At 42.3% G+C, this 22,620-nt stretch overlaps 1 long non-coding RNA gene across 1 annotated transcript in view; it reads right to left on the bottom strand.

Annotated features, from left to right (window-relative positions):
• The window catches only part of LOC129412415 (uncharacterized), a 62,807-nt gene that overhangs the window by 39,453 nt on the left and 734 nt on the right, over positions 1–22,620 (bottom strand). The window lies entirely within an intron of this gene.

The following is a 22,620-nucleotide window of genomic DNA, read 5'->3' as shown; positions in this document are numbered from 1 at the left end:
TCAGTACATTGTCTGAAGTTGGTCATTAGTTGTAGTAGTTTGAGGTCAATAGTTTGTCTGTATTTGGTCAGTAGTCAGTTGTAGTAGTTTGAGATCAGTACATTGTCTGTAGTTGGTCAGTAGTTAGTTGTAGTAGTTGTAGTTTGAGGTCAGTAGTTTGTCCGTAGTTGGTCAGAAGTTAGTTGCAGTAGTTGTAGTAGTTTCAGGTCAGTACATTGTCTGTAGTTGGTCAGTAGTTAGTTGTAGTAGTTTGAGGTCAGTACTTTGTCTGTAGCTGGTCAGTAGTTAGTTGCAGTAGTTGTAGTAGTTTGAGGTTTGATGTCAGTAGTTCGTCTGTAGTCGGTCAGTAGTTAGTTGCAGTAGTTGCAGTAGTTGTAGTAGTTTGAGGTCAGTAGTTTGTCTGTAGTCGGTCAGTAGTTAGTTGCAGTAGTTGTAGTAGTTTGAGGTCAGTAGTTTGTCTGTAGTTGGTCAGTAGTTAGTTGCAGTAGTTGTAGTAGTTTGAGGTCAGTAGTTCGTCTGTAGTCGGTCAGTAGTTAGTTTGCAGTAGTTGCAGTAGTTTGTAGTAGTTTGAGGTCAGTAGTTTGTCTGTAGTCGGTCAGTAGTTAGTTGCAGTAGTTGTAGTAGTTGTAGTAGTTTGAGGTCAGTAGTTTGTCTGTAGTCGGTCAGTAGTTAGTTGCAGTAGTTGCAGTAGTTGTAGTAGTTTGAGGTCAGTAGTTTGTCTGTAGTCGGTCAGTAGTTAGTTGCAGTAGTTGCAGTAGTTGTAGTAGTTTGAGGTCAGTAGTTTTGTCTGTAGTTCGGTCAGTAGTTAGTTGCAGTAGTTGTAGTAGTTGTAGTAGTTTGAGGTCAGTAGTTTGTCTGTAGTCGGTCAGTAGTTAGTTGCAGTAGTTGTAGTAGTTTGAGGTCAGTAGTTTGTCTGTAGTCGGTCAGTAGTTAGTTGCAGTAGTTGTAGTAGTTTGAGGTCAGTAGTTTGTCTGTAGTCGGTCAGTAGTTAGTTGCAGTAGTTGCAGTAGTTGTAGTAGTTTGAGGTCAGTAGTTTGTCTGTAGTCGGTCAGTAGTTAGTTGCAGTAGTTGTAGTAGTTTGAGGTCAGTGGTTTGTCTGTAGTCGGTCAGTAGTTAGTTGCAGTAGTTGTAGTAGTTTGAGGTCAGTAGTTTGTCTGTAGTCGGTCAGTAGTTAGTTGCAGTAGTTGTAGTAGTTTGAGGTCAGTAGTTTGTCTGTAGTCGGTCAGTAGTTAGTTGCAGTAGTTGTAGTAGTTTGAGGTCAGTAGTTTGTCTGTAGTCGGTCAGTAGTTAGTTGCAGTAGTTGTAGTAGTTTGAGGTCAGTAGTTTGTCTGTAGTCGGTCAGTAGTTAGTTGCAGTAGTTGTAGTAGTTTGAGGTCAGTAGTTTGTCTGTAGTCGGTCAGTAGTTAGTTGCAGTAGTTGTAGTAGTTTGCAGTTGTCCTGTCCTGGGATACATACTTCTTTACATTCCACAGCTGCTGTTCATATGGGCTATAAAGAAGTATGTGACCCAGAGCAGGTTTCTTCAACACCACAACAAATCTTCCCGAGTCACACGGCACCACAGCGCCCCCTCTCATGCAAGTGAAGAACTACAAACGCAGTCCAAATCATTATTAAAACCAGTTCCTGTTCAGTGGAGTGTTTAAATGATTGCATCTTCGTAATTGATCAGTGAAAGTACTTTGTGAAAGATGGAAGCCCTCCTCTTTCTCTCCTCTCTTTCCCTCTTTTTCTTCCTCTCCTCCACCACCTCATCCCTCCGTTTGCAACACAAGTGGAGATACACATCATTTAGCTTGAATTTCAGTTGAAGTTGAACTTTTTTTTTGGAATCTTAAAGGAGAGGGGGAGGAGGGAGAGGGGAGAGAAAGAGGAGAGATAGATAAGCGAGAGAGGAGAGAGAGAGAGAAGAAGAAGAAGGAGAATAGATGGATGAAAGAGGAGAGAGATACATCCGCTCTCCTCCTTTTGGAACGCTGCGCCAGATGAAACACACAATCCCACAAAGACTTCTGGTTTGTTTCTCCTCTGCAGTCCTCTCCCTCTTTTTTTTTTCCCCCCATCGCTCTCCCTCTCCCTTCCTCTCTATCTCTCTTATCTCTCTCTTTGTCCATCTCTCTTCCCTCCTCTCGGTTTTTTTTCTGCCCTTTCTTCTCCCTCTACGCTTCCTCCCCGGCCCCGACTTTCTTCCTTCCTTTCGCTACTTTTCTCCGAGCTTCAAAAGTTCGACACGGTTGTAACACCCCTCCCTCTCTCTTTTTTTCTCTCCTTCGCTTTCCATCCCTCTATCTCTCCATCCTAAAAACGAAAAAGATTGTTCACGTGCGGTTCTTAAAGCCGAGCGTCTGCAGGTTTAAAGATTTTGTTTGGGCTGGACTTTATATATTTGTGCAACTCCAACGCTCTAACTCTCTTCGTTCTTTCTTTCTCTCTCTTTCTCTCTTTCCTCCCTTCTTCCCTCTCTCTCTGTAGCTTCATTAGAGTCCTGACGTTAGCAATGGGTCAATTCATTTAAAGTGCGACTCAGCCTTTGTGCATTTGCCTATAAATTGGTATTGATCGCAGCGGTGAGGACAGGAGAGAGGGATGGGGGGGTGGAGGGACAGAGGGATGGAGGGATGGAGAGAGAGAGATGGAGGAGTGGGGGTCAGGATGGACAGCACTGCACACATAAGCTTATTTTCCGCCAGTTTTCTATAGGCTCCGGTTCACCGCCGCGATGATGTTGTCCGCTGTAACGGCCTAATTAAACCCAATTAAAATATGCATTAAAATCTAAATCTATACGTTACTCGGGAGCTCGGCCGGCGGAGCGTTCGTCCACTGGTGTGAAGGTTGCCGGTTCGAATCCCGCCCTCGATCGTGGCCGCTTTTTCCATACTAATGAAAGTGACTTCATGTGTTGAGTGTTTTATTACAGAATGCAGAAATCGAAATGAAAAATAATCTGGTATAAATGAATACTATGTGACGTTATCAATATTTTTACTGCAGTGAGAATATTTAAAAATGAAATGAAATTAAAAGAAGTAAATGAAGACTAAATCAGGATTACACCCAGACTAAAACTGAACTGAACCAGGACTAAAACAGGACCAAACCAGAACTAAAACAGGACCAAACCAGGACTAAAACAGGACCAAGCCAGGACTAAAACAGGACCAAACCAGGACTAAAACAGGACCAAACCAGGACTAAAACAGGACCAAACCAGGACTACACCAAGACTAAAGCAGGACTAAACCAGAACTAAAACAGGACTGAACCAGGACTAAAACAGGACCAAACCAGGACTAAAACAGGACCAAACCAGAACTAAAACAGGACCAAACCAGGACTAAAACAGGACCAAACCAGGACTAAAACAGGACCAAACCAGGACTAAAACAGGACCAAACCAGGACTAAAACAGGACCAAACCAGGACTAAAACAGGATTACACCAGGACTAAAACTGGACTAAACCAGGGCTACACCAGGACTACGGCACCAGGACTAAAAAAGGACTACGCCAAGACTAAAACAGGACTAAAGCAGGACTGAAATGGGACTAAATCAGAATTACACCAGGACTAAACCGGGACTAAAGACAGATATTAGACAGAGCTTCACGACACACAATTTATTTAGTAAATTCCGACAAAAATGGATTTCCAAATGAACAATTTAAAATAATTTAAATAAATAAAAAAACAGGAGGAGGGGACGGGGGAGGGAGAGGGGAGGAAGAGTCAGAGTCGGAGTCGGTGTCGGAGTCGGAAGAGGAGGAGGAGGAGGAGGGGTAAATAGAGAGGGGCGGGGGGGCAGGGGTCTCAGGTGAATGAGACTCACTGAAGCTACAAGGACAATACCGGACTGAGCAGAAACGCTGACACAGCCTCAGGAGAGAGGGAGGAGGGGAAGAGGAGAGGGAGAGGAAGAGGAGGGGAGGTATAGGAGAGAGTGAGAGAGGAGAGAGGGAGAGGGAGGGAGGGAGAGGGAGAGATGGAAGAGGTGAGGAGAAGACGGGAGCGGAGGAAGAGAGGCGGAGAGAAATACGTTAGTGGGAGCGGGAAAAGACACCCGAGGTCAAATAATTCAAACATTTCTGATATCAATTCTAAAACACAATCCGCATTCGTCCTCTGCGTTTGACCCGCGCGTCTGACCCGCGTTCACTGCAGCGGGTTCACTTTTTAAAGGCACCGTGCGCAATATTTGACACGAATCGCACATTAGAGCAACAAAAACCCGACCGAAATCCAACGGGACACTTTAGGAAAAATATTTAGAACTTATGTTGGGACTCGGGTCCAAACTGTGTTATTATTATTTGTGAAATGTGGTGCAAAACTTCAGATACATGATTTTTAAAGCATAAAGATTGGAGATAAAGCCCACAGGAAGTAGAGTCACTGTGCGCTGTGTGGATGTAAACAGACACACGTGAGGAACTACTCCTGCCTTTTTACTTTTAAAGAACTGAATTAACAGCGCCGTTTTGTGGACTGGGCTCATTATTTGTGAAGGACAATTTCTATGGATAATGTGGATGAGATGCTGCACTTTAAATGTACCACTTTACAAGAGTTGAGAAATAAAGTCTTTTCATTATTTTCGCTCCATCCCGAGTTTGTGTTTTATTATATTTATTCAATATTTTAACAAGACCACCTGACCAAGACGCAGGGTTTTGTGTCTCTGTGTCCGTTAGAGGAACACAAACAATCTCCTCTGTGTGCAGTGTTGGGGAGTAACAGATTACATGTACCGACGTTACGTGATCAGAGTACAAATTATGAGTAACTGTATTCAGTTACAGTTACTGTTTCAGTGAGTGGTAATTGGATTACAGTTACTTGGTTGAAATAAATGGATTACACGGCGGTATTTTCCTGTTTTCACCTTTTGGGTTATATCCCTTTTTTAAATTTGATTGATTTATTTATTTTTATTTCGGTGATTCCACTCACTGCCAGAAACCCAAACAGAACACACGCAGTAAGAGCTTGTAAACATCTTGTTAACGTTGGTGCTGTCAATCACACAATGGCTGAGATCATTAATAATTGTCGTTGTTAATAATCTGATTCTGCATCATTTTGAGTAAAAAACATCAAATATTACAGATTTTTACTTGTACTGAAAGTGTTTTTTATTTTAAATAAACAATATGACACTAACAGTAAATTTAAAGCAGCAGTGATCTCATTTCAAACATTTCTCTATCAATAATATTTTTAAAAAGGTTAAGGAAATACTGTTATGTTATGATGTTATATTAAGATTTCCTCATCTTTGCTTTTCTACAGTAAAACAAAAGTCTGTTCATGGAGACTTGGGCTCAACCAGTTTCAAGAGAACAAACATGAATTTTCAGGATGTGGTTGGTACTTTCATGCAGTTTTTAAAAAACCTGACAATATCAAGTAATCCAAAGTATTCAGATTACGTTACTCACTTTAAGTAATTTAATGGATTATGTTACAAACTACATTTTGGGGAATGTAATCTGTAATGTGTAAGGCAGGGGTCTCAAACTCAAATTACCTGGGGGCGACGTTCGATAAAATCTGAGTGAGGCTGGGCCACATTGAGCATTTGATAAATAGCGGTTGAACAAAAAAAAAAAAACACCGTATGTGCACGTGTACTTGTATTAACAGATCCACTTAGGCTACGTTCAGACAAACAACTTACTTGTTTTAAGGAGGAGATTGAGAAGGAGAAGGACGAGGTTTTTGGTCGTGGTGTTTTGTGGGACAGCGGCAGCGACGTCAGTTGAAAGGAACGTGTGGATGTGGAGACGGAGTCAAGAGTGGTGAGTGGTGATGTGCTTCACTTCAGTGACACGGAGTTCATTAACAATTTTCTCCTACTTCAGCGCAGAATAGTGACGTTTGTGTCTTGTTGATAATGTGTAGGTGGATGAATGTGACCTGACCGTTCACACTGAAGTCACATGTCAAAAGATCAGATATGTATCAGTTTCAGGAGCACATATCCAAGTGTCCTGGGTCACATTTGAAAAAATCGGATCTGTGTCGTTCAGACTGTCATTAAAAGATCAGATACAGGTCACATAGAAGCCAAAAAATTGGATTTGGGTCACTTCAGGTGCAGTCTGAACGCAGCCTTAGACTCGTTGCTTCACAATCGCTGTAAATTGAGTTTTGGGATGTAAACTGCGTTAATAATCTGTTGTTGTGAATCTGTACGGGCACCGGTTGCAGCTTCATCTGTCAGTGCGGCCCGCAGTAGGGGGTGGGATTGTGCGTACATCTACCCCAGGCTGCACTGACATTATTCTTTGGAATTAAGTGGAGGGCCGCAAAAAATCCTTCCGAGGGCCGCGGTTGGCCCCCGGGCCGCGAGTCTGAGACCCGTGGTGTAAGGGAATACATTTTAAAAGTAACCTTCTCAACACTACCTGTGTGTCATTAGGCCTTTGAAAATAGTGTGATTTGAATTGTGTCATGTTCGGTCGGGTTCAGACACAAATATTTTAATGTCTGTGGGGCTCGTGTCAGATTCAACACGGGCCAGACTCTCTCATCAGATTTTTGTGTCTTGGCCCAGTCCAGATTTATTGACCAAACTAATCTGTGTCTGATTGTGAAGCGTTTTATCGTCTGATCATCAGGAAGTGCACTGTTAACATGCAAGTTGCTGTTGTTGCTTTACCATGACAACAAAACTCCGCTCTAATTGTGAAGGGAGTTATGAAAAACTCTTCTAAACTCATTTTAGAGCATAATTAGGATGCTGATTAGGTAAATGAAAAAGAACTTTGGACAACTGCAAAATGTTTCAAAGGACCTTGCTGTGTTTTTTTAAGAATTCTAAATCAGCTACAGAGACTTCAGCGACTCGTCTTTATCCTGCAGATCTGTGACACGGAAAAACTCTCCAGACGCAAACACCATCGCAACATGCTCCATTCTGATCCACCAAATCCGTCCACACCAGCAGCAAAAGGACAGTTTCAAATCAGACTTTTAACCTGAACAATGCTCCATGTCTAAGGTTTGTTCTTTTGAAATTCAATTAAGAATGAAAAACGATGAAGTGTTTTGTTATTTCTTTTTTTTGGTTTTGTTTTAGTGTCAACAGATTTCTGCCTCGATTTCATTTTTTATTTTATTTTTTTCAAATAACAGCAATATAAAAACTATTTAAATTTTGATATTTGATTCTCTCTGGTTTATTTGCCATGGAAGTTTTGCTGCTCAGCGTCGTGTGTGAATTCAGTGTCAGTTGAACAGAGTTTATCGCTGTTTCCTGTTTGTCGTCGTGGATTTCAACAACGACTTTCTAAGACGTGAAACGAAACGCGTCGCTGTGAAAGAAAACGACGTGTTTGTCCACAAAATTACAACAATTTTTTTTCAGGTGAGTCCTTCTTGCAGCAAAACGTCTGGAAAAAATAAACCAGAGAGAATAAAATATCAAAAGTGAAATAGACACTTTAAACTAAATATTAGATATAGCGGTCGATTTTTTTATTTTTTTGACAATAAATCGGAATAATGAAATAACAAACTGTTTTCCCATTTTATTGTTTTTCATTTTTTAATTGAAATGGAAAAGAACAAATGGTACATGGACCCATTTCCGCTCGACTTTTTTAAAAACGCAGTCACACATTTGGGATGAAGTCTTTTTTTTTTGTTTTTTTTTCTTAACTCTGAAAATAAGAAAACACAACAAACGTTCTATACCTGACGAAATCAAAGTGTCTCTAAAAATAATGAAACCTCTTCTTCAAATGTATTTGTTGTCACACTTTCGATGTAAAACGTTCTGCAAAATGATTTTTTATAATCTGAAAAAGTGATGAGTTTAAACACAAATATTCCAACTTAAAAACTGCTCATTATTACAACTTTTTTTTTTTTTCTTGCCGTGAATGAAGCGCAAACGTTTGAGTGACAGCTGACCGACGGCTGATCTGTGTGTCTGCAGTACGGAGGGAAGGAGGGAGGGGAGAGAAAGAGAGAGAAGAGAGAGAGAGAGAGAGTGCAGATAGTGTGAGTTCTATAGATAGTGTATGTTCACTCCTTTGGGACTGAGATTATGGCTGACATTGTCCTCTCCCCCTCTTCTCCTCTTTTCTGCTCCACCTCTCTCTGCTGTTCTCCTCCTCCTCTCCTCCGTTGCTGCTCCTCTTTTCCTTCCTCTGCTCCTCTGCTCCTCCTCTCCTCCGCTACTGCAGCTTTTTCCTTCCTTTGCTCCTGCCTTCTCCTCCTCCTCCTCTCTCCTCTCTCTCCTCTCCTCTCTCTCTCCTCTCCTCTCTCCTCCTCTCCTCTCCTCTCTCTCCTCCTCCTCTCTCTCTCTCTCTCCTCTCTCTCCTCTCTCTCCTCCTCTCCTCTCCTCTCTCTCTCTCTCCTCCTCTCTCTCTCCTCTCTCTCTCTCTCTCTCTCTCTCTCTCTCTCTCCTCCTCTCTCTCTCCCTCTCTCCTCTCTCCTCCTCCTCTCTCTCCTCCTCTCCTCCTCCTCTCCTCTCCTCCTCTCTCTCTCCTCTCTGTCCTCCTCTCTCCTCTCCTCTCTCTCTCCTCTCTCCTCTCCTCCTCTCTCCTCCTCCTCCTCCTCTCTCCTCCTCTCCTCCTCCTCTCCTCCTCTCTCTCTCCTCCTCTCTCCTCTCCTCCTCTCTCCTCTCCTCTCTCCTCCTCCTCTCTCTCCTCCTCTCTCCTCCTCCTCCTCTCTCTCTCTCTCTCTCCTCTCTCCTCTCCTCCTCCTCTCCTCTCCTCCTCTCCTTCTCCTTTTTTCCGTGTGTGACCTGGTTTCTGGTTCACGTCTCTGTCGTTTTTGGGCCTTTCCACTTGAAACAAAAACTGGCACAAAGTTCAGCGTCTTTTCTGAACTCAAATGATTTTTCAGATTTTTTCACTCGAGCACAGAGCGTAGAGATGATACACTGAACACCAAAACACAACAACTATTTTCATTGAAATCTATGAACAAATGAAGGGAGAGAGTGCACTGAAGCAGGAATAAACTGGGACTAAACCAAAACTAAACCAGGACTAAAACAGGAATAAACCAAGACTAAAACACGACTAAACCAAGACTAAAACACGACTAAACCAAGCCTAAAACACGACTAAACCAAGACTAAACCAAGACTAAAATACGACTAAAACAAGAGTAAATAAGGACTAAAGCAGAGACAAATCACTGCAGCAGGACTGAACTAGGACTAAAACACTAAAACAGGACTCCACCAGGGACCAGGACTGAAAGAGCACTGCAGCAGGACTAAAACTGGACTAGACCAGGACTAAAAGGCGTGGACACGCATAAAGACACAACACTAACTCACGAAACTTATAGACAAAATTTCAAATAAAAAACATTTAATCAACAACTAAAACTATATAAAAGTCTGATTATCACAGGGCTGATTGTTTTAGTGAACTGGGCTGAACTTTCTGTGGATCCAAAACTGCTGCAAAGTGAAAAGAATAAAACAAACAAAGAAACAGAATCTTCTGAAAATGAAGTCAAAATGATGTGAACAGCGTTAGCAACAAGAATTTTTAAAAAGTTTCATAATAATAATAAACTTTCATTAAAGAGCGTAAGGTCAAAATGTACTTCAATACACCACTGTACTCACACTGCATCAAACCAGGACTAAACCAGGACTAAACCAGGTCTAAACCAGGTCTAAACCAGGTCTAAACCAGGTCTAAACCAGGACTAAACCAGGTCTAAACCAGGACTAAACCAGGTCTAAACCAGGACTAACCAGGTCTAAACCAGGTCTAAACCAGGACTAAACCAGGTCTAAACAGGTCTAAACCAGGACTAAACCAGGTCTAAACCAGGACTAAACCAGGACTAAACCAGGTCTAAACCAGGTCTAAACTAAACCAGTCTAAACCAGGTCTAAACCAGGACTAAACCAGGTCTAAACCAGGTCTAAACCAGGACTAAACCAGGACTAAACCAGGTCTAAACCAGGTCTAAACCAGGAGGTCTAAACCAGGTCTAAACCAGGTCTAAACCAGGTCTAAACCAGGACTAAACCAGGACTAAACCAGGACTAAACCAGGTCTAAACCAGGTCTAAACCAGGTCTAAACCAGGTCTAAACCAGGACTAAACCAGGTCTAAACCAGGACTAAACCAGGTCTAAACCAGGACTAAACCAGGTCTAAACCAGGTCTAAACCAGGACTAAACCAGGTCTAAACCAGGTCTAAACCAGGTCTAAACCAGGACTAAACCAGGTCTAAACCAGGTCTAAACCAGGTCTAAACCAGGTCTAAACCAGGACTAAACCAGGACTAAACAGGTCTAAACCAGGTCTAAACCAGGCTCTAAACCAGGTAAACCAGTCTAAACCAGGACTAAACTAAACCAGGTCTAAACCAGGACTAAACCAGGTCTAAACCAGGTCTAAACCAGGTCTAAACCAGGACTAAACCAGGACTAAACCAGGTCTAAACCAGGTCTAAACCAGGTCTAAACCAGGACTAAACCAGGACTAAACCAGGACTAACCCTATTTCAAAGCTACTCTCAAAATGAATTTCCCTTTTACACCACATTTAATCTAAATCTAACCTCAGGACTAAACCAGGCCTAACCCGGGACTAAACCAGGACTACAGCAGGACCCCACCACCAGGTCTCCATCAGGACAAAACCCGGGACTAAACCAGGACTACAGCAGGACCCCACCACCAGGTCTCCATCAGGACAAAACCCGGGATCAAACCAGGACTACACGAGGACACGAGCGCAGCCGCACACACTTCACATTCTGCAAACTGCTGAGTGGCTCCAATCATTTCCCGTTTTTATTAAAGACACCGGCGACGCCATCAGATCCTTCACGTCACGATCCGTTCTGATTCACGAGAAACAACACACTTTTATTTATCTATTTATGTTTGGATTTTTAATGATTTCAAAAGCCAGATGCGGTGAATGCGCAGTGGAAAAGTGCCGAGCTCAGCTGAATCCTGCGCCGACGTTTCACTCACACTTTTTTATGCACGTTTAAGATTCAAACATTCTGCAAAATGACAACTATTTGAACGAGAAATGATCAATTAACAACAAAATTTCCCCAGCAGAACTTTAGGTTGCAAGACCGAACCGGGACTAAAGGTTGAAATCTAAATATGAAAATGTACAAAAGTCAAACTAGAACAAAAGTGATTTTCCGCTCACTCCACAATTTCTCTAAGAACGTCCAGTGGAAAAAAAAAAACATTTCTCTGCACAGATAACCCCTGACCTGTCCTCCAACATCCCTCCATCCTCACTCAGCGAAATCCAGGCCTGGTTTAGACCTGGTTTAGACCTGGTTTAGACCTGGTTTAGTCCTATACTTGAGTCCTAGTTTAGTCTTAGTTTAGTCCTGGTTTAGTCCTGGACCAGTCCTGGTTTAGTCCTATTCTTCAGTTCTGCTTTAGTCCAATACTTGAGACCTGGTTTAGTCCTGGTTTAGTCCCAGTTTAGTCCTGGTTTAGTCTTGGTTTAGTCCTGGACCAGTCCTGGTTTAGTCCTATACTTCAGTTCTGCTTTAGTCCCAGTTTAGTCCTGGTTTAGTCCGTGTTTAGTCTTGGTTTAGTCCTGGTTTAGTCCGTGTTTAGTCTTGGTTTAGTCCTGGTTTAGTCTGGGTTTAGTCTTGGTTTAGTCCTGGTTTAGTCCGTGTTTAGTCTTGGTTTAGTCCTGGTTTAGTCCGGGTTTAGTCTTGGTTTAGTAGTGGTTCAGTCCTGGTTTAGTCCTATACTTCAGTTCTACTTTAGTCCCGGTTTAGTCCTGGTTTAGTCCGGGTTTAGTCTTGGTTTAGTCCTGGTTTAGTCTGGGTTTAGTCTTGGTTTAGTAGTGGTTCAGTCCTGGTTTAGTCTTATACTTCAGTTCTGGTTTAGTCCCGGTTTAGTCCCCATTCACTCCTGATTTAGTCCTGGGTCAGTCCTGCTTTATTGCTATACTTGAGTCCTGGTTTAGTCCTGGTTTAGACCTGGTTTAGTCCTGATTTAATCCTATACTTGAGTCCTGATTTAGTCCTATGCTTCAGTCCTGGTTTAGTCCTCTTTTAGTCCTAGTTTAGTCCTGGTTTAGTCTCAGTTTAGGTCTGGTATAGTCCTGCTTTAGTCCTATACTTGAGTCCTGGTTTACTTCTGCTTTAGTCCTGATTTAGTCCCATAATTAAGTCCTGGTTTAGTCCTATATTTCATTTGTGGTTTAGTCCTGGTTTAGTCCCAGTTTAATTCCAGTTTAGTCCTGATTTAGTCTTGGTTTAGTACTGGTTCAGGCTTGAATTTAGTTCTATACTTCAGTCCTGGTTTAGTCCCGCTTCAGTTCTAGTTCAGTCCTCGTTTAGTCCTAGGTTAGTCTTAGTTTAGTCTTGATTTAGACCTGGTTTAGTACTGGTTCAGTCCTGGTTTAGTCCTGGTTTACTTAGTCTATACTTCAGTCCTGTTTAGTCCTGTTTTAAGTCCTGTTTAGTCCTGTTTAGTCCTGGTTTAGTCCTGGTTTAGTCCTGGTTTAGTCCTGGTTTAGTCCTGGTTCAGTCCCGGTCCCGTCCTCCCGCATCCCTCCTCCGTCCCAAACAAAGCGTCCCGTCTGAAAGTGCTTCCGTAGCTAACTCCTGCTTCCTTAACTCCTGCTTCCTTAACTCCTGCTTCCTTAACTCCTGCCTCCTCACTCCTGCCTCCTACCTCCTAACTCCTCGCGTGCCGGCGTTCTCCGGACGGTCCCGGGGAAACGCGCCGAAGGTGGAACGGAACAAGCCCTTTTGGAACCAACACAGACAGAAAGTGGAGTGTGTGTGAAAAAAAAATAAATAAATTTTTAAAAAATCCACACTTCCTGGTTAAACGGCAGCATGCACGCGCTTCCAGAGGACTTACCGGACGAAAGGCGAGATCCGAGATGGGACGGGACGGAGGGAACATGCGGAGGAGAGCAAGAAGAGAGAGAAGAGGAGAGAAGAGGAGAGGAGAGAGAGAGAGAGAGAGAGCGTGGTGCAGAAAACCCTCCTCCTCCTCCTCCTCCTCCTCCTCCTCCTCTGAGCGGAGACGAGCTGATTCAGCGATGGAGAGTTTAAGGATGCGGAGAGGAAGAGAGGAGAGGAGAGGGGGAGGAGGGGATGGGAAGAAAGAGAGTGAGGAGAGGAAGAGAGGAGAGGGGAGGAGGGGATGGGAAGAAGAGAGAGAGGAGAGGAAGAGGGGGAGGAGGGGATGGGAAGAAGAGAGAGTGAGGAGAGGAAGAGAGGAGAGGGGGAGGAGGGGATGGGAAGAAAGAGAGAGTGAGGAGAGGAAGAGAGGAGGAGAGGGGAGGAGGGGATGGGAAGAAGGAGAGAGTGAGGAGGAAGAGAGGAGAGGAGAGGGGAGAGGGAGGGAAGAAGGAGAGAAGAGAGGAGAGGAGAGGGGGAGGAGGGGATGGGAAGAAGGAGAGAAGAGAGGAAGAGAGGAGAGGAGAGGGGGAGGAGGGGATGGGAAGAAGGAGAGAAGAGAGAAGAGGAAGAGAGGAGAGGAGAGAGGGAGGAGGGGATGGGAAGAAAGAGAGAGTGAGGAGAGGGGGGAGGAAGGGAAGAAAGAAAGAGGAGAGGGGGCGGAGAGGATGGGAAGAAAGAAAGAGAGGAGAGTGGAGGGAGGTGGGGATAGACGGGAAGAGGAGAGAGAAATGAGGGTAGGAGAGGAGAAGGGGGGAAATAGAGGAGAGAAGGAAGAGAAGAGAAAAGAAAAGAAGAGAGGAGAGGAGAGAAAAGAGGAGAGGACAGAGAGAGGGAGGAGCTGAGTGCTACAGCGAGACACTGGGACCAGACTCTGGGACAGTGGAAAAATCACTCAAGGAATGAAACCGGAAGAACTAAACCAGGACTAAACCAGGACTAAACCAGAACTAAACCAGGACTAAACCAGGACTAAACCAGGATTAAATCAGGACTAAACCAGGACTAAACCAGGATTAAATCAGGACTAAACCAGGACTAAACCAGGATTAAATCAGGACTAAACCAGGATTAAATCAGGACTAAACCAGGACTAAACCAGGATTAAATCAGGACTAAACCACGACTAAACCAGGACTAAACCACGACTAAACCACGACTAAACCAGAACTAAACCAGGATTAAATCAGGACTAAACCAGGACTAAACCAGGACTAAATCCGGACTAAATCAGGACTAAACCAGGACTAAAACAGGATTAAACTAGAACTAAAATAGGACTAAACCAGAACTTACTGGTTTAGTTCTATTCTCAAGCATGACATTGTCCTGAATAAGTTGTTTTCATAAGTGAGGATTATTTTCAGTCATGTTTTCAGTTCTTGAGGATCGTTTTCTTAGCGACAGTCGGGGTGACGAGCAGGGCCTTTTTGTCAAGGTTATTCGAGTTAGTTGTGGATGTGTCACTGACTGCGCAGAGGAGAGAGGAGAGAGGAGAGAGGGATGGAGGGATGGAGGGATGGAGGGATGTGACAGCCAAGTCCTTATGACAGGAGCTGTGTGACCATTTCCCACAAACTGTAGCCCGCTGTGCAGTGCCAGAAGACGCTGGTGTCGGTGTCTGGGCTGTTTTGGTTGGAGTTAGTTCAGGTAGTTGGGGTGAAACGTGTTTTTGATCAACTTTTATCTGGTGTAGTGTGTTCTGTGGATAATTTTGGATTGAATTAGTTGTACATTTGTGTTAGTTGTCATGGTACACTACCGTACTCATCTTTACAGTTATTTATAGAGGCTTTGCACCGTCACGTGACCCTATAGCAACGGTACCTACGCCGCCATGACACCTGGACACACTATGTCATTGACTTCAGCAGCATCAGAGAAACATGGGCAGGTTTTGTTGTGTATTTGGTTGTTCTAGACTCTCTGAAAGGGATAAAATGATTAGTTTCTTCACTGTTCCTCCCAAAATGACTTGAAAAAAAGACTCGGATTATGGTTAGAGAACATAAACCATGAAGAGATTTCCTTTGGTACCATCAAGAAACCCGAAGTTTCATTAAGGTATTTGATATTTTAATTGTTTCATAGTTTATTTAATGAAAGAAGCACATTTACTGAATTAAAGTGTCATTAATTTATCCAGGAAAACCTGCACTAGTTTACGATTCAACGAACCCACACTGGGCTCCTGTGATCAACATGGAGCACGAGTCGAAGAGTCTGTGAACCGAACCTCGAAAGAATCGGCCATGAAAAGATCCTCGTGAACGTTAGAAAGATCCGCTCGCAAAAAGTGATTAATTCTAGAAGACATAGTTGTGGATAAACAAGACAATAAAGAAAACATGGTCCTACGACCAGTGACATGTTTATATGTGCTGGAAGATCCAGTTTCTACTGCCACTCACACTGCAAATGTTTTCTTTTTACATTTTAGTTCAGTAAATGTGCTTCTCTCATTAAATAAACTATGAAACAATTTAAATAGCAAATACCCTGATGAAAGTGACGTGAGTGTGTCTTGATTGTGCCATTGGAAATCTCTTCATGGTTTATGTTCTCTAGACATAATCCGTGTCTTTTTTTCCAATAATTCCCTTGTTTGAGCTCCTGATGAGTCATTTCCAGAGGAACAGAGAAGAAACAAATTGTTTCTAGAATCGCGTCTAGAACAACCAAATACACAACAAAACCTGCCCATGTTTCTCCGATGCTGCTGAAGTCAATGATATAGTGTGTCCAGTGTCATGGCGGTGTAGGTACTGTTGCCATGGGGGACACGTGACGGTGCAAAACCTTTATAGCAGTCCAAGTTGTATAAGTCCAATGAAGAGCTTGAAATGGTACAAAGGTAAGAACTGATTAGACAGAGGTTAAAAAAAAGATAAAATATACAAAACAAAGTCCAAGCTCTGCCAAAACGACCTCAGGAAAAAAGAACAAGATGGTAAAGCTTGAAAACCTGGAGTGTCCAGCAGCGCTGTTTGCTTGTTGTGACCCCTCTCGGCTTCCGTACAGATGTGTTATTGTGAAAGGTGTATTCTAAATGTGTTACACCTTTGTCAGATCGTGTACGGAAAGAAAGTGTTTTGTTGTTGCTGAGAATTTCGGGGTTATTCCAGATAGGTGATAGTTTTGAAGGACCGAGGGGTGAGTTTGATTTTATGGAATTTCTACCAGGCTGTCAGAGCTGAGGATATTGTTGTATATTTAAAACAGGAAGTGGATTTAATTAGCCAGGCTGGTGCCACCTAGTGCCTTCGCTCAATTTCATTTCTCTCCAGTGACTAGGTCAGGAATCAGAATACACTAGACGGTTTGCAAGAACCCAGGAAATTGTGGACCACACACCGGCCAATCAGCTGTGAGCTGTGAAGCCATGACGTCAAACTCGTGGCGTGTGTCTGTGTCCCTTTTTCGGAACAGCACAACAGTAAACAAAGTGTTGAGATGGATGTAGACGAAGTGTTGTCAACGATTCCCGAGATTGAGGATTTAAAGCCGGAACAAAGAGAATGTTTGGTGAATTTTATCAAGAGGAAAGACATTATTGTTCTTCTTCCTATGGGATTTGGATCATTAAATACATCACAACCAAACAGCAGTGATTGGTTAAATAAAAAAAGTACCTGTGTTTGATTTGTGTTCTCATACACAGTATTATTTTATTTTAACTTTATTATGCACTTTATTTTGTACTGTGAATGTTTTATTTTTTACAAGTACAAATTTCCTGTTCAGTTCACTTCCGCTATCTTGTTGGAAAAAAACATGAGATCTTGCCGCTGTGATGTTGTGCCACACATGTTGGAATAAAAGACACAAAGAAGCCAAAACGTGTCTTTGCCTGATTCAAGTATGTCCGAAGAACAGGAAAATCCAACAAACGCAACAACCTGCCTACCGTCAAGCGAACGAATCCTAATGCTGCGAGGTCAAACGGTTTCCACGAAGTGAAACAAGCTGATGAATTGACTGTCTGAGAAATGGGACGTCCGAAAGACGGATATTATGACTATTACGAATGGGACAAGATCTCGCAAGACAAAATTGCCACAAGATTGTACGCACATGCTGAAAAAGATCTTTTTTTTCCATGTTTTTACATTCAGATTGGATAAAAAATGTAGTTAAATACTTGTGGATTACATTTTTTGAGAAGTAGCATAGTTCCAAAAAGCACTGTTAGAATGACAGCAGAAATATATTTTACGTTCTTTTACAATTCAACGTATCAAGTATCATTCATCTTGACATTAGTGCACAATCAAACAACAGAAACAACAACAACATAAAATGTAAAGCTTATTTAATCCAACCCCTTATGAAATATTAAATTAAGTAAAAATAAAAAAAATTAATAAAATTGTGAACTGGATTGCACAATTTAATTCTCGTGAAAAATCTCATCTTGTCTCATTCTCGTAGATCCAATCTCGTGTCTCGTTTTGTCTCGTGGAAACTGTATCTCGTCCCACCTGAATCCATTTCCAGAAAAATTTGGGGCATCTTGTTCGCTTTGTATTTGAGGTTTTTGTCGTCGGTTTGATCCTTGATGGTTATTTTTTCCAGTTGAGTTGTAAGATTACTGTATCTAAAGAATGGAACCAGAAACACAGAAAAAAAGTTGTTGATTTTGGAGAGTTTGGATATTTTGACTGCGGCTTTTCTAACTGTGAGCGAGAGTGGAAGGTTCATGCATTGTTGGAGTTTGTCTGTTGTTGTTTTAAGTAGTGGGGTGCAGATGAGATTAAACAGGTCTGACAACCTGGAGGAGAAGTTGACACCCAGGTAAGTGAGGTGTGACGTGCAGATGGGGACTGGGGCTGGATTGTCACATCTCACTTGGTGTTTATTGGGAGAATGAAAGACTTTTGCCAGTTTATGGAGCAGTCGGAGGTTTGTGAGAATGTTTTCATGAGTTTGATAGTTTTAGCTGGTGATATTTGTGGGTTTTGTGAAAGTAAAACTGTGTCATCAGCTCATCTTATGGTGGATATTTGGTGTCTGAATGCAGGAAATGAGATTGTTCCATCGTACAGCAGCAGTAAGTGGTTCAGTGAATACAGTAAACTGGGATGGAGAAAGTGGACATCCCTGTCTAGTCCCTTGTGTAAAGTGAGTTCATTAGTAGTTACAGTGGCTCATGGTGATGTGTACAGATTTTTCACCCAATCAATGAACGACTCTCCAAAGTCAAATTTCTGTAAGGTGGATTAGAGAAATGACCAGACATCTCTGCTGAAGACTTTTTCAGGATCAAGGCTAACAATGATTGTGTCAAGTTGTTCTTTTGTTAGGTATTGATGAGCCTGTGTGTGTTACTTAGACTTAGACACACTTTGTTGATCCACAAGGGAAATGCCTTGGACACAGTAGCTCACACATATGTGGTCACACCGGCTTGTCAAAGTCTGATCCCATCAGATCTCAGAAGCTCAGCAGGGCAGGGCCAGGTTAGTACTTGGATGGGAGACACTGGGAAAATCAGGAGCCACAGGGAGGCGTCAGTTGCAAAAACTGCTGTTGTGTCCTTAAGCAAGACACTTCACCCACATTGCCTAGTATGAAAGTGGTGTGTGTGCGTAAGTGATGGTCGGAGGGGCCGATGGCGCAGATTGGCATGGCAGCCGCGCTTCAGTCAGTCAGCCCCAGGGCAGCTGTGGCTACAATAGTAGTTTACCATCACCGGGTGTGGATTGAATGAATAATGCTGAAAAATGCTCTGTAAAATTGTCTTTGTGACAAATGTCTACCTGTAACAAATGTCAAAATAAAGAAAAACTTACTTACTTTCTTACTTACATCACTATATATTACAATAATAAAGAAGGCGGGAAAGTATAAAAATTGTAATAAAGCTCTACATAAGTAGCAATAAAAAAAAAATAAAATAAATAAAATAGCAAGAGACTGGTGCCAAATCAGACATAAATTATATAAATGTCTATGTACAGTAAGTTAAAAAAAAGGAATGTGGCAATATAAATAGAGTATATCACAGTTATATACAAGAGGCCGTAAGGAAACAGAAGCAAAGATGATAAAGTGAGTGTCTGCCCTTTATAAATCCAGTCTGGTCTGGTGTGGATTATGATTGGAGTAATTTTGTTAGATCTATGGGAGAGAGTTTTTGTGACATTTTTAAGTTCAATGTTGAGAAGAGCGATAAAGTTGTAGTTAGTAGGGAGAGTTGGATCTTTGTGGGGTTTCAAGCATAGACTATATAAAAAAAAGTGGACTAAGCACGTGTGACATTCAGCATTCAAAAACAAAAAACAAAACCCACCAGGATCAGTTAATACAAACATTTTAAGACCAAAATGACGCGGCTCACTGCAGTAGTTACACAGAAAGAGGGGCGTAGTATTCCAATGTAAGTCAGTGGGAGCCAGGATCAGTCAGAGCCAGAAGAGCCACATGTGAGTTTCTTATTTGGAACGCGGCGGTTATTCCTTTAGCTCTGTCCATTTATTTATCTGTCTCTGGTTTCAAGATGAATGAGATTGTAGCGTGTTCATGTGGTCTGCCATTTCTGAGTTTGGTTTTGTGATTTGTCTTAAAAAATGGGTGAAAGTAGTTTCCAAAAGTGGTCAAAAAATGCATCGCTGAGATAAAAAAAAATAAAATTTCCTTGAATTCCTTGAAAATTGAATTATTTATTGTAGTTATTGTTGATTTTTTTTTTTGGTATTTTTTCAGATTTATTGTTGTGATGAAAGTGTTCTTGACGGATTTGTTTAAAAAAATAATAATAAAATTGTGCTTTTTAGATTAATTTCATTTAGTTGAGCCTTGTATTTTCTTCTTTTCATTTTCATTATTAGGATTGCTTGGAATTGATGCTTCAAGTTGTTTTATTCCTTGTTCTCATTCTGTTTCAAGTTATAATTCTTTCTTTCTTTATTTATTTTTTTTATTTCTAGGTGGAGTAAGAAGTTATTAGACCTTTAAGAACTGTTTTGCCCAAATAATTGGTGGGGAGGACTTTGGAGAGTCATTCATTTATTCATTTCTAGAGAGGACGCCCACTCTCTTAATGAGGGTGTCAGAGTGTGCGTCTTTGAGGACAGATGTATTGAGTTTATGCAGATTGAGGTTGAGTGTAAAGCCGACTGGGCCGGGGTCACAGAGTGTGATGGGCTGTGTTTTTGTGTCCGTTATATTAGGGAAGAGAGAGTTACTGATAACAAAATCATCTATATGAGAATGTGATTTATGTGCAGCTGAGTAAAAAGTGTATTCTTTTACAGATGGGTCATTTAGTCCTGGTTTAGTCCTGGTTTAGACCTGGTTTAGACCTGATTCAGTCCTGGTTCAGTCCTGGTTAAGACCTAATTTAGTCCTGGTTTAGTCCTGGTTTAGACCTGGTTTAGACCTGATTCAGACCTGGTTTAGTCCTGGTTTAGTCCTGGTTTAGACCTGGTTTAGTCCTGGTTTAGACCTGGCTCAGTCCTGGTTTAATCCTGGTTTAGACCTGGTTTAGTCCTGGTTTAGTCCTGGTTCAGACCTGGTTTAAACCTGGTTCAGTCCTGATTCAGACCTGGTTTAGACCTGGTTTAGACCTGGTTTAGTCCTGGTTTAGTCCTGGTTTAAACCTGGTTCAGTCCTGATTCAGACCTGGTTTAGTCCTGGTTTAGACCTGGTTTAGACCTGGTTTAGACCTGGTTTAGTCCTGGTTTAGTCCTGGTTTAGTCCTGTTTAGACCTGGTTTTAGTCCTGGTTTAGACCTGGTTTAGTCCTGGTTTAGTCCTTTAGTCCTGGTTTAGACCTGGTTTAGTCCTGGTTTAGTCCTAGTTTAGACCTGGTTTGGTCCTGGTTTAGTCCTGGTTTAGACCTGGTTTAGTCCTGGTTTAGTCCTAGTTTAGACCTGGTTTGGTCCTGGTTTAGACCTGGTTTAGTCCTGGTTTAGTCCTAGTTTAGACCTGGTTTAGTCCTGGTTTAGTCCTAGTTCAGACCTGGTTTGGTCCTGGTTTAGACCTGGTTTAGTCCTGGTTTAGACCTGGTTTGGTCCTGGTTTAGACCTGGTTTGGTCCTGGTTTAGTCCTAGTTTAGACCTGGTTTGGTCCTGGTTTAGACCTGGTTTAGACCTGGTTTGGTCCTGGTTTAGTCCTAGTTTAGACCTGGTTTGGTCCTGGTTTAGACCTGGTTTAGACCTGGTTTAGACCTGGTTTGGTCCTGGTTTAGTCCTAGTTCAGACCTGGTTTGGTCCTGGTTTAGACCTGGTTTGGTCCTGGTTTAGTCCTAGTTTAGACCTGGTTTGGTCCTGGTTTAGACCTGGTTTAGACCTGGTTTGGTCCTGGTTTAGTCCTAGTTTAGACCTGGTTTGGTCCTGGTTTAGACCTGGTTTAGACCTGGTTTTGACCTGGTTTGGTCCTGGTTTAGTCCTAGTTTAGACCTGGTTTGGTCCTGGCTTGATAAAAGAGAGAGAAGAGGAGATGCAGACAGCTGCTTTTTCCTGTGTTGGTAAAGTTAGACTCAGACAGCTGATGGACACGACCACAGAAGGAGAGAGAGAGAGAGAGAGAGGGAGAGAGGGAGAGAGGGAGGAGGGAGGAGAGGAGAGAGAGAGAGAGAGAGAGAGAGAGAGAGAGGGGAGAGAGGGAGAGAGAGGAGAGAGAGGAGAGAGAGAGAGAGAGAGGGAGAGAGAGAGAGAGAGGAGAGGAGAGGGAGAGAGAGGAGAGAGGGAGAGAGGAGAGAGAGAGAGAGAGAGAGGGAGAGAGGGAGAGGAGAGATCTGAGCCAGGATCTTGGTCCTTAATAGAACTGGACCTGCTTGAGCAGGTCTTGCTCAGGAGTAGTAACTATTAACTTTCTTTTAGATGAAAACATTTGCACAAACTGTGGACAAGAGTACAGTTCTCTCCAGAAGCGTCCCAAAGCCGCTCTGATCTGGATCTGATGTTGAGCTGTGCAGAGGGAGGAGCAGGTGCAGGGTTCAACAAATAGATCTGAGCCATAAAAGACTCTGCACGGCCTTCAAATCTTATGTCACTGTACATCAGGTCTATTTTGCAAACTGGACTTTTCAGAGCTTTAACTATGTTACAGTAGTTTCTTCTCACTGACCCTGAAGTTGTATTTGGAGTCATTCATGCATGTTTGATTTATTTGCTTATTTCCACCGGTACACGCCCACTGTGATGCACTTTATTCTCCTGTTTGATTTTCTTAATTGGTGATACACGCAGGATTCAGCAGCATTGTGTAGTCATTTTGGTACAAATGAAAAAAATAAATAAATAAATTGTTCTTGTGTGATGTGCAGCTCTCCATATGAGGGGCTCACAGCCTGTGGCTCTTTGTTGTCATGACGTTCACAGTGACGTCTGCTCTCACTGGACACCACAGTATGTCACTATAGCTCGTTTAAATGATAAATACTGATACTCATATCAATAAATGACACTTCACAATATCTGACATTGGAAAAAATACAAACATAACTCTTAGTAGTAGTAGTATAATGGACAGCTACACTGGTCTCTGGTATGCAGTACTTTTTGTCTAAGCCCATGGTTTAAAAGTATTCAGTCATTTGCTCTGTTCATCTCATCGCAGTAGTGCTCAGTATTCACTCGTACCAGCAGCTGAATCACTAACAAGACACTAACTTACCCCTTAGTTAGTAACTAATAAGAGCAGAGGTGGGTAGTACTCAGTTACAGTTACTCAGTTACATTTACATGAGTAACTTTTTCAAAAAAAAATGTACTTTTCTATCAGCAT

Source organism: Boleophthalmus pectinirostris, unplaced genomic scaffold, assembly GCF_026225935.1.
Source record: "Boleophthalmus pectinirostris isolate CB_2022bp ecotype Guang Dong unplaced genomic scaffold, ASM2622593v1 HiC_scaffold_8, whole genome shotgun sequence".
Classification (NCBI taxonomy): domain Eukaryota; kingdom Metazoa; phylum Chordata; class Actinopteri; order Gobiiformes; family Gobiidae; genus Boleophthalmus; species Boleophthalmus pectinirostris.
Note: the sequence above shows the minus strand (reverse complement) of the source record. Positions and strands in the feature narration are given on the sequence as shown.